Genomic DNA, 12,644 nt, shown 5'->3' on the forward strand with positions numbered 1-12,644 from the left:
TCCAGCAGCAGCCACCACTCTTTGGGGACAGCAGTCTCCCATTAAGAACCCATTCATTCAACAGGTGGAAAAGGCCAGAAATGGCAAACTGGTTCCGGCTGTTGTGCCCATTCCACTCAGCTGGTAGTGGGTGCCTGAAGCATTATGAGCAGAACCCAATCCCCGACTCAGCAGGAAAGACCTCTGTGGTCAATTAAAGATGTCTGCTATGGGCACTTATGGAAGTAACACTATCATGTCACATGTTTGTCATCCCTGGAGTCCTGGCATCCAAGGATTTAACATTTGTAATTTTACCCACTCACAAGTGACCCGAGTTTCAAGATATGCAAAAGTGTGTAACTCCACTGAGACGTGGGTTTGATTCACATGTACCTCCTAGGAGGCTGAAGTAAAGAAACAGGACCCTTTGGTGATTTCCTCTCTACCACATCCAGAGTTACTCTTGTGGAGCAATACAAATTTGGTGGAAAATGACCACCAGGTAAGAGAAAATTGTAGCAGAAATTGAAGGGTAGTTAACTTGGGGTGTAAAGATATACACAGGAAACATTTGGCTCTCTCCAGAAACGTGACTCTAGAGAAAGCTAGGCCCATGTATAAATATTGCTGTGAATGCAAATTTGGGGTTCTAGAAGGTGAAGGATTCTTTTTATTTTATGACAAAATGGACCCATATTTCATATTTTTATTGAGATGAACTGGCATATAACATTATATTAGCTACAGTTGTACAAATAATGATTTGTTATTTGTGTATATTGCAAAATGACTACCACATATCTATTTCACATCCATCAACATATACACATAATTACAAAAAATTTCTTCTTGTGATGAGATCTATTCTCTTAGCAACTTTCAAATATACAATACAACGTTATTAACTATTGTTACCATGTTGTACATCACATCCCCACAACAAGATTCATTTCTTATCAGGGGTCCACACTCTGCCTACTCTGTGTCTCTCAGCAGTGAGTACTGGGCCAAGGAGAATAGAATCAGTTAGAACCTATGCCCTGAAGGGGTTTACAATCTGGTTAGAAAAACTCTGATATCCACTGGAAACAGCAAATGGCTCTGCATCTTCTCAATGACCCAGCTCAGAATCCACTTCAATCCCCCTTCATCCTTTCCTCACCAACCCAGCCCATCAATTCAGAAATGGTCTCAACCCCACTTCTGAAATGTCTCAGGTTCAGTCCCTCCTCTCCTTTCCTCACAGCTGCCCAGCCACTCTCCCCACCATGATTTCCCCTCTTCACAGACCCCAGACTCACACTCCTGAGATCTGTCCCTGTTTCTACAACCCCTACTCAAAAACCTGCAGAGTTCTCAGGGCCTCCCAAGGTTGACTGCTGTCTCCCCAGCACCAGCTCAGTACCGCACATGGTGGGTACACCTTCTCGAGTGAATGGATGGATGGATGGATGAAATTCCTTGGCTGGATGTTTGAAGCTACCCACAATATGGCCACTGTCTCCCTGTGCAGCCTTTTTTCTCTCTGCTTCCCTACATGCATCCCACTCACTGACCCACCTAAGCAATTCACACACCCCAGTAGTTTCTTGGTGCCCTTCCTCAGGCTGGTGCCTCCGCTCTTTTGTTGAAATGCAAGACACCCTTCAAAGTTCGAGGCAGACCCCACCTGCCGCATGAAGTGATCCCCAGACTCAGGGTGATTTATCCTCCTGTTTAAACCCACATCACATTCTCCTTTCACAGGCCACTCACCTTGTACTTTGAAGTGTCATTTTTTTGAACCCCTTTCTTAACCCTTTACTGCATTATAAACCCCTTTAAAACAGGGACCTTTACTTTTTTCATTTTTGCATCATCAGAACTTAGCAGACAGTCTCTTGTGCTATGACACACACACACACACACACACACACACACGCACACACACACACTATTTGTCAAATTCACTAAAGAATCACCTCAGGCAGGATTAAAACCCAGGAGAGACAGAAAACTCCATAGGAGTTCTAAGGAAAAAGAGGTTCTTTTAGGATGGGTGGCCAGGGAAGGCTCCATAAAAGAGCTCAGACATGAGGAGTGTCTTGAAAGAGAGGAAGGAAGGACCGGGAAGAGCATTCCAGGAAGGTGGAACACTATGAACTAAGGGACCAAGGAGTGAGCAAAGCAAGCTCGGGAGATCAGTCTGGCTGGAACCGAGGCTTCCTCGAGGGGAGAGAAGTGGGAGGTATGGCTAGACAGGTGGGCTGGGAATGGATAAGAAGGATGTCAAATGCCAAGCTAAGACACTTAAGAGTAGATTCATTCCCTTCGTCAGTGGGGACGACAGCGTGGGCCCTAACAGTAGAAGAAAAGCGTTGTCTTCTCTTGTTCTGAGCATATTAGTCTAGTCTCCTCAGCTAGGGTATAAATAACAGCCACCATTTACTGCACACCTGCTGTGTACAGGGCCCTGAGCTCTGAGCTTCATGTACAGTAATTATCTCATCGTTCCTCAACAGGCCTGAGAGCCTGGCATTGTCATCCACATTTTGCAAGCAGGAAGCTACAGCTAAAAGAGGTGAAGGCAGTTGCCCAAGGCCTCACTCATTCACTCATTCACTTAACAAGACCAGCTGGGGCTAGAGTTAGAGACTCAGGGATAAGGACCAGCACTCCAGCCAGCTACACTGGCTCACAGGCGTCCCACTTAAGCTGAGCTGCGTCTCCTTATTAATTCCTCAAGGGCAACATTTATTAAGCACATAGTAAGTGCTTGATAAAACACACTAAGCAAAATGGAGGTTGCCATGGGCTGGGGAATTACTGCTAAATGGGTATACAGGTTCAGTTGCGCAGATGAAAACGTTCTAGAGAACTGTTGCAGAACAGTGTGAATATACTTAAAGCAATTGAACTGTACATTTAAAAATGGGTAAGATGGTAAACTTTATGTTTTTTACCACAATTCAAAATTTTACAAAATAAAGCACACTTATTAAGTGACTGACTGGCTGCCGATATGATTTTACACTGCTAATTATCTGATGCTGGAAGAGGCTGTAGAAACATTTTAATCCAATAACCCTCCAAAACAGAGTTGGAAAGCGGAGGTAATTTGTTCAGGGTTGCACGCAGTGATGTTAAGGCTAAGATCCTCAGGCTCAACAGAGGAAAATGGTACAGTTTAATAGGAAAAGTACATGGTCTGAGGGGTCAGAGGCCACGAGTTCAAGTTCTGCTTCTTCCACTTAATGAGTTCTGTGACCTCAGTGAAGTAATTTATGCTCTCTGAGCCTCATTTTCCCAGTTTATAAGAGGGCAATTAAAAATAACATATACTTAAAAAAAATAACATGCACTTTACAAGATTATATGTGAATCAAATAAAATTATATAAAGCTAATGTACAGAGAAAGCATTTGTCCAACCATAAACTATTTTATAAACACTAGTTATTTTTATTAATATTCAATATCAGTTCATAGATTTAAAGATTAAAATCTGATTAATTCAGACACACACAAAAATCCCACCCCATTGTGGTCCACTCTCAGCTATTCAGGGCCTTGCACACAGCAGGACTTCAACGAGTGAGTGGAGAACAATTAATTACCCTTCAAGGTCTGTCCAACCCTATCCTCTTCCCCTGCTTCCCTCACCCCTAACCCGACAGCCCAGCTGCATCAGCCATGCCCAGAACCAGGCGCAGGATAGGAAGCCTGTGTAAATGTCTGCCTCCCTGGCTGCATTCCTTAGCTAAATATAAATGATTTGTCCAGTCTATTGTTTGAAATTATCCATAATACCTCTCCTTCCCCTCCCCATTACTTAAGATGACAAGCTAACTGCACATCTTTATAGCAGAACATACATACAAAACATTCTCTATGACTGTTTTTAGTAGAGGAAGGAAAGCTGGCTAGTATGCTGGGGATCAGAGAGCATGAGTCCGCAGGTTTCTCCACTAGTCCAGGAGAGCTTCCTGGAAGAGGAAATACTGAGTCAGAGAAGGGGATAGTTGCAGGTCAGAAGGACCTCATATAATGAGTTTGGTTCTCTGAACCAAATGGAGGTGAGCAGCTGCCTTCTTATCCCCGTTTTTGGGATGGGGGAGGAAAGGTGGACTCAGCCCAGGGAATCCCATACTACCCTAATGCTTCAAACTTCCCCAGACACTACAAGCATCTGGGGAAGAAGGAGAGACAAGACCAATCTTTTTCAAAGACAAGCGATCCAAGATTCCAGTTCCGAGATACTCAAGTACAAATACTGTACTCTAATAACAAGCCAGTTTCTTGTTTGGACTTTTTCCGTCACAGGAAGTTTTTTAAAGTCCCCAACTTGGATGCGCAGATGGACTACATCTAGGACCTCGAGGTGAGCCAAAGCTTTGTCACTCTGAGCGCCGATCTGCCAGCGGTGGCCCCAGGAGCGGCCAGGGGTAGCGGAGGCCTACGGGCGCCACCCCAGCTCCGCCCGCGCCCCCTGGCCCTCCCGAGGGGCGCCGTGTGCATTATCCCCCGACCCACCGGGATCCACGGGCCGCACAGCCAGAAACCCCTGACAGCGCCGGTCTGTCCCTTTCCGCTGCAGCCTACAGACCTGCCACCCCTGCGCGTGGACCCCGCGGTCCCCGACTGCAACCGCACTTCCGAGAGGTCCTCCCGGAGCCGCTCCCCTGCAGGACTGCGTCCCCTTGCCGGGACCCGCACACACCTTCCACTTCCTGGCCGCTTCCCGGCCCCCACGAGGCACCCAGCCCGTCCCTCCCCCCTCGTCCCGCCCCACTGCGCCCTTCTGACACCCCCTCTCCGGGACGCCCCCGCGGCGCTCCCCCCGTCTGGGAGCCTGGCGAAGAGCTCGCCCAGCCCGCCCTCAGGCCGGCCGAGGCCCGCTCACCGTCCGCTCCGGAGCCCGCCGCCCGCGCGCCCGCCCCAGGCCGCACTCACCGAGCTCCCAGGAACGCGGGGTCCCGGCTCCCTCACCACTGCTGCCTCTGCCTCCGCCAGCGGAAACGGGGGGCGGGGCCTCCCCGGGAATCCTGAGGCTGCGGGGCGGGGCCGGCCGCGGGGGCGGGGCGGGGCCGGCCGCGGGGGCGGGGCGGGGCCGGCCGCGGGGGCGGGGCCGGCCGCGGGGGCGGGGCGAGCGCGGGGGCCCGGGCTCTACGCAAAGGGGCGGGGTGGCAGGGCTGCGGGAGGGCGCGGGAGCGGCGCGGAAGGCGGGTCCCAGGGTGGGGAAGGGGCTGGGGGTCTCCGACACTCCCCGCCTGGCTCCCCTGCGTCAGCGCTGGAGGGAGCCCGAAGACGGAGGCCAGGGCCGTGCTGGTCACGGGTGTCCTAGGCCAGGCGTGGCCGCCCTCTGGGGCTCCGGAAGCCTTCCTCCCCTCCCCATCGCCTGGATTCTCGGATTGGCCGTTCATCAGAGGCGTTAACACGACGCCTTTCCCCCGCCCCCACGGGCCTGGGCTGCGGCCCCAGCCAGAGTTGGGAGGGGGCAGTCAGGGCCTTGGAGTTGGTGCTCCTGGGCTCGGCCCGTTGCACCACCCCACGGGCCATGCTGGCCAAGATGTCAGCTTTCCCGCTCGGGCCTGGCTATCTGACCTCACCGCCCCCACACCTACACCTAAGAAATCCTTCCCTGGTATTTGGGGAGGACTATTTGAGATGTTGACAACGGAGATGTGTATTAGATACTGCCCGGAGGAGCGGCTATTTGTCTCCCCAAGACCTACAGGCCTCTAAGTGTTGGCAAAGGGCACTGTGAGCCCAGAAGAACCAAACTGAAGCAGGAAAAATTCAAGTTGGACATCTCCGCTGAGTGCTTCCTACAGGCCTTTCCAGGCCTGGATTCTTGAAGCCAGAAGGCCTGGACTCTGCTGAAGTGATGACTGACAGCCATCTCTCATCATTATTGTCATCGAAATGTATTCTGTGCTTCTCGTGTGCACGATCACGTGTCTATGATTTGAGACAAAGTGTTAAACCCAGCTATAATCACCAGGGTCCCCTTCACCTCTCTTAATTAGATTGGCATTTTCCACACTTCTCCTCAGCCCCCAACCCCCCATACACAGCCTTGTTTTTGTCTATTAGACTTAACCCAATGATCCATCTCCTGACTCTTCGTTCCCTTCCTTCAAAACCTGTTCACTGCCCCCCCATAAAGTCCTCCAAGGCCAGCCCCCACCAGCCCCGTCACTGTGACAGCCCTTTAACACATATTGTTAACTCTGCTCAGCTTCCAGAAGAAGAAACTGAGAACCAGAGTGGGAAAGGGACTTGCTAGTAATCTCTGCTGGTGGTCCTACTGTAAAAACTTACTGTAAAAACAGCAGGAGGCAGCCTGGTGTGGCAGCAACCACGGGACTTTGGAGTCAGACAGACCTGGAATTGAATCCTGGCTCTGCCTTTTATGGCCTATGACCTTTCTAGACCTCAGTTTCCCTACCTTAATGATACCAATGCCACAGGGTGGATGGGGTGACCAAGATGATGGGAGCAAAAGCACAACGTTTGATGCACGGTGATCAACGAATGTTAGCTTCCTCCTGCCCTTCAAAGAAGATAAGCAAGTTTAAAATAGAAAGATGATAAGCCTGAGGTGTGGAAAAAAAACAGAAGAATCCCTTCAGCAATAACCCAGAAAGTGGCCATGCTGCTCACCCCACTTCCAGGTAGGGAGGACTCAGGACCCCCAAAGGGGTTTACCACTGTAGGAAAAACCCCATGCAGAGAAGCCAGAGAGGATATGGAATTATTTAACATAAAGGAGGCCAAGGTAGCTTGCAGTCTGTGAGGCAGACACATACCCACCATGTCTACTGAGGACAAAACCCAAATAAATGACCTGACAAGGAGGAAAGATACCCTTAGGGCAGGAGCTCCCAAAAGCACAAGGTCAAAGTTGACTGTGCCAGACTTCTGAGGAAAGTCAGTGAGTTTGTGTCCCAGAGATTCTGAAACTGCTGCAGAAAAACCACCCTATCTGGGTGGCTATGTCCAGGATGTCCAGCACATCCCGTTTTCTCCTCCTGTCCTGGCATAGTTATTAATAGTCCGCCTTTCACTCTCAAAATATGTTGGTTTGGACAATAAATTGTTAGGTCGCATCAGAACAAAGGCAGTACTCCAAACAGCTCCTTCCAGACCTGCATGTCTGCAGCTCTGCTGGAATTTCTGGATCCCCAGAGACCTCAAAAGATAGTATGTCAGTTCATCCCCTTGAAATCACCAAATCAAATCAAAAATGATAATAAGCAAAACTGAAGTTTCCAGCCAGCCATCCCAAGTCTAGCTAAGGGCGAGACGATGCCTGCTGAATTGTGACACCTAGTGGGGAGAACTCACACTGCCCGAGGCTGAGTTTCCGGGACACTTCACACTTGGCCATTGGCTTCTTTTCCACTTATAAAACAGCAGCTCACATTTTCCACATGCTTATGTACCAGAAACAGTTCTAAGTACTTTACATGTTCTAAGTCGCTTGATCCTCACAACTCCGTGCGGTAGCTACTAGCATTGGTCTTCCCTTTTACAGGAAAGGAGAGTGAGGCTCAGAAGAGTTAGGCGATCCCCCCTACCTCATCATTTAGCCGGTCAATGACTACGCCAGGATCCACGCCCACAGGAGCTAACCCGGGGTTGTCTGGCTCCAGGGCCTGGGCACTTAACTGCTACTTCATCCAGCCTCTATCAGCGACTTGTGCAGCAACTTCAGAGGTGTCTTCCATCTAATGTGACCTCCACCAACCCTCTGACGTAAGATGAGATGACACGAAGGGAGAGTGAGAAGCAGAGGGTACTAGGTCAGCTTCCACCTCTACCAATAATGAGTGGTCGTTTCTACCCAGGATTGAAATCGGGGCATTAGAGCAGACAGTGGGAAGACTTATAAACCAGTTAAATGCACAGTGGAGCTGCTAGTTTAAAGAAGCACTTTCCAGTGTGAAGGATAAAGCAGTCCGTTCCCTACCCACCCGTCTCAATAACATTTACTCACGCAATTTGAAGAGTAGTTACTGGTCACTGAAGCCTACCAGCTGCGCCCAGAGGACCTATGCCCAGACCTCCCACCATCGTCATGGTGAGGCAGACAGAAGTGACCACTGTTCTGCTTTTTCCAAGCTCCCTCTTCTAGAGAATTCAGATCATCCCAAGGCCCTTGTTCCGTCGACTTCTTTCTCTTCTAAAGCTCAAAGTGAAGTAGGTGTAGCAGGATTGAAGGGGCGATAGACGTGCTGTACAAGTCTTTGTTAAAAGCTTACCATATGATATTTGAGACATACTTATTCTAAAACAAGTATTCGTCATTTATCTGAAATTCATTGTTTATCCGTGTGTCCAGTGTTTTTAATCGCTAAATCTGGCAACTCTACTTTGTTATCAATTATTGCTAAAATAGTTGGAAAACAGACTAAATCAGAGGTCTATAAATTTGTTCTGTAAAGAGCCAGACAGTAAATATTTTAGGCTTTGCAGGCCATATGGTTTCTGTCACAACTACTCGACTCTGCCACTGTAGCACAAAAGCAGCCACAGACAATACGTAAATGAATGAGCAAGACTGTGTTGTTCCAATAAAACTTTATTTACAAAAACAGGCATCAGGGCATCAGGCCTCGGTTTGCCAACCCTTGGACTAAATTAGGGCGTCAGACTCCTGGCTATTTTCAGATGTATTGTATGGGCGAAAGTGGGTTGGGTCCAAGTTCTCAAGCATGAAAAACAGAGACACTGATCAAAATCACTGAGCATATGAACACCAGTAACTCTGAGTGGGTGCACACATGTGCACGTGTGACCCAAGGTTGGTCAGTGCCTGCAGAAAGCATGCACTTCTGAGGAGGGTGTTAAGCCATATTCAGGCCAGGAGCAGAAACCTTATCTTAAAAGCCATCTTGTCATGATCCTGTCTTGCTTTATCTCCTAGGGGCCTGGGCAGTCCCAACGGTGACCCGGGGCCAGGGTGTGGAGCTGGAGGGCTGGGTCATGCCCTGAAACCCTTTGTCATTGAAGGGGGAACGGCCTCGTTTAACCCCTCCTATAAAACTCCATATCCCTCTTTGCTTGAAGAGGTTATGGTCTTTTTCTAGCCTGACTTCCCGCAGCTCAAACACACCAAACAAATTCTAATAGACCAATTTTGGTCTCCCACGACCCATTCCTCTCGCTGTGTCTAACAGCTGGGCTGGTTTGGAGCTGCCTAGGTTTTACAAAGCCTTGAGCAGACCCTGTATGAAGAAGTACAGAGCCTATGTCTGGATCACTGGTGGTCTGCATATACTGCATAAAGACCAAAAGGCACAGGCAACATTGTGAAATCAGACATAGTGTACAGAGCCCAAGAAAAGCAGAACGCCGCTACAGAAGGCCTTCAGGTGAAGCTCAAGCTATTGGCATTTGCCCCCCTGATATAGAGTACAGGGAAGCGCGTGGTAACTGTCTCATTTTCTGTGCATGTGTGTGCGTGCATGCCACATGTATACCATCTAGTTGAACGTGTGATTAGCAACTGAGGAGTTTGGTGTTGGTTGGTAACAATAATAGCCATGTCAGTTACATTTGTATTAACTTTCTTCATGATCTTAGAATATGCTGATGAGGGCAGTTCCATGGTTTAAAATCACACTTTAAATTCTGCCTTGCAGACTACAACCACACGTAAAAGGATGGACCAATTAAAAGCATTAAACCCAAACATGAATTTGCCACAGTACTGGAAATGTTAGTGTGTCTGGAGCAAGGGAGCTAGGCGTGGGGTACACAATACAAGATAAGAGCAAAGAATCACATCAGCAGCAGACTCTGCTGGGTCATGTTAAGGACTTTGACAGGTCCATATGTCCTAAGACAAGCAAATCATCACTGAAGTGTTTTAAATAAGAGTGACAGGATCAGGTTTGCATTTTGAGACCATCACTCTGGCTGTAGCGTAGAGAACAGATTGGAGGGGTGCAGAGACCAACAAGCACACAGGAGGCTTTAGTAGTGGTCCAGGCACAAGATGGCCAGCTTGGCCCAGGTTGGTAGTAGTGACAAAGGAAGGGACATGGAGAGACCTGAGAGAGATTCAGAAAGAGAAATGCATGGATTGGCGATCGATATGACAGATTTTTGGGGGAAAGAGGTATCAAGAAGGACTCATCAGGTTTCTGGTCAGCTTGAGAGGATGGATGGTTGTTGGGGCCATTCACTGAGATAGGCAACAGGGGAAGAGGATTAGATTGAAGGGATAGATTGTGAGTTCAAAGAAAATGAGGGCTAATAAGTATCCAGCAGATTTAGTAAGTTTAAGGTCACTGGGGATCTTGGCAAGAGCCGGATTTTTTGGTTTGTTTGTTTCTCTTTGTTTTGTTTTTGCAATGATGAGGCAGGGAATCGAACCGGCAGCCTTTGGAGTTCGGAGCATGGAGCTCTAACCACCTGAGCCACTGGGACGGCCCGAGGCAGAAGATTTTATGGAGAGAGCTGAGACGGGAGTGGAGCGGAGAACTAGAGCCAGTAAGACAATTTTTTCCCAAAAAAAAGAGCCTGTGGGTGGGAAAATACATCAGACAGATAGCTGAAGGAGAATGTAGATCAAGGGAGGGTTTGGGGAATTTAACAGAGAGGAATGAACCTATTTAAAACCTTGTGGGAAGAGTCCTATTTCTGGTATGGAGGAATTAGCTCCTAATGGACCAACCCTTCCACAGATAATACTATACACTCTGGAAAACATCAACAACGAAAAAAAACAACCCACTACCAACAACAACAAAAACCAAAACTTGCGGGGAGCCGGTTAGCTCAGTTGGTTAGAGCACCATGCTCATAATACCAGGGTTGCCGGTTCAATCCCCACATGGGCCAGTGTGAGCTGCGCCCTCCTTTTTTTAAAAAAAAAAAGAAAAAAAAAGAAAGAAAGAAAAGAATAGAAAACTTCAACTACCTGAGGGTTCTGGAGAGTGAACCCAAATAGATAGATTTTGGAGGGGATTCAAAATGTGGAAGAAGCAAAGCATAGGATGGCTAAAATTCCAATAGAAAACCCACTGTCTTTCTGGCAGAGGAACCAGCGGATAAAGCCCAGAGCTGAATGAGGGGTGAATCCTGGAAAGAGAACAGAAACCCAAAATTCTCTGTATAAACTCTGCCTAAGTCTCTGACTCATGCCTGAACCACACATGAGCAGAATCCCAGCTAAAGATAAAAAAACCAAACTGAGACCTGAGCAATTGGGTGCTCCAGGTAAAACAGTTTGTAGTTTGAGCATAATCAAGTTAATTACCTGACAAAAGAAAAATATCAACACTTTTCTGAAGGTTAAAATAGAATCCTCAACATAATCTTCAAAATACTCAAGATATGATACAAAATTGCCCAGAAAACAAAGAACCAGGAAAATGTGACCCATTCTCAAGGGAACAGCAAACAACAAAGGCCAATTTCAAGGTAACTCAGATGTTGGAATTCTCAGACAAAGTCTTTAAAGCAGCTATTATAACTATGTTCAATGATATAAAGACAAATACATTTATAATAAATGGACAGATAGGAAACTACAACAGAAAAATAGAAAATATTAAAAAGAACCAAATGGAAATTTTAGAACTAAATATCTGGAATTTAAAAATTCACTGGATGGACTTAATGGCCAAATAAAGATCTCGGTGCAAAGAGAAAATGAACTTGAAGATAGATCGATAGAAAATAATCAATATGAAAGAAAAAGAAAAAACATCAGAAAGAACAAAAGATAACAGAGTCACAGGAACCTATGGGACAATATCAAAATGTCTAATACGTGGGTAATTGAAACCCCAGAAAGAGAAGAAAGACAAGATGGGATAGAAAAACAGCTTGTGGGGAGGACCCAGTTAAGAGAAAGAGGTTGAATATGTGGGAAAGATAAGAGAATACAAACAGTAGGTTGGTGCAAAATGTTTTTATAGAAGGAGGAAAGGGAATTGAATCCAAATTGTAAGTGTAGAGATTTGACTGAGGCAGAAAAGATGCTAGTTCTTGCATTGTAATAGGAGGGAAAAGAGGATAGAATGGGAGCAAACATAGGTGGATTATGCCCCAGATGGAGATTTTCATTTGATGGCTCTGTTCTCCCTATTAAAAAGAGTGATTGAAGGGACCGGCCCGGTGGCTCAGGAGGTTGGAGCTCCATGCTCCTAACTCCGAAGGCTGCTGGTTCGATTCCTGCGTGGGCTAGTGGGCTCTCAGCCGCAGAATTGCCAGTTCAATTCCTTGAGTCCCGCGGAGAATGGTGGGCTGCGCCCCCTACAACTAGCAACAGAGATTGAACCTGGAGCTGGGCTGCGCCCTACGCGGCTGGGACTGAAGGGACAACAACTTGAAGCTGAACCGCACCCTCCACAACTAAGATTGAAAGGACGACAACTTGACTTGGAAAGGGGTCCTGTTCCCCAGTGGAGTCCTGTTCCCCTTCCCAATAAAATCTTTAAAAAAATGAGTGATTGAAGATTGACAGAAGGTAGTATGATAGTATGGGGATAATTAGAGAGATTAACACAGCAGAGGTGCTGCTAAGGGGGAAATTGTTGCAGTGGGAACAACTGAACAAGACAGCTGAAAGGAGGGGAGGCAGACGAGGTAAAAGACCACCTCAACGATTTTGGAGTGGAACAGTTTCCAGTGGTGCCAAAGCCCCAGTTGTAACTGTGGGAGTGG

At 47.5% G+C, this 12,644-nt stretch overlaps 1 protein-coding gene across 3 annotated transcripts in view; it reads right to left on the reverse strand.

Annotated features, from left to right (window-relative positions):
• Nucleotides 1-4,972, reverse strand: part of TSPAN9 (tetraspanin 9) — a 197,373-nt gene extending 192,401 nt beyond the window's left edge. Inside the window, exon 1 of one of the 3 annotated variants that reach the window (XM_081060456.1) lies at nucleotides 4,914-4,972. The gene's annotated coding sequence lies outside the window, so the exon portion shown is untranslated. Of the gene's footprint in view, nucleotides 1-4,566; nucleotides 4,690-4,863 lie in introns of those variants that run through there. The other 2 variants (XM_081060459.1, XM_081060457.1) reach the window with 2 other exon arrangements.
• Nucleotides 4,973-12,644: the final 7,672 nt, after the last annotated feature.

The sequence above is a fragment of the Rhinolophus hipposideros genome (assembly GCF_964194185.1).
Source record: "Rhinolophus hipposideros genome assembly, chromosome: 9".
Classification (NCBI taxonomy): Eukaryota; Metazoa; Chordata; class Mammalia; order Chiroptera; family Rhinolophidae; genus Rhinolophus; species Rhinolophus hipposideros.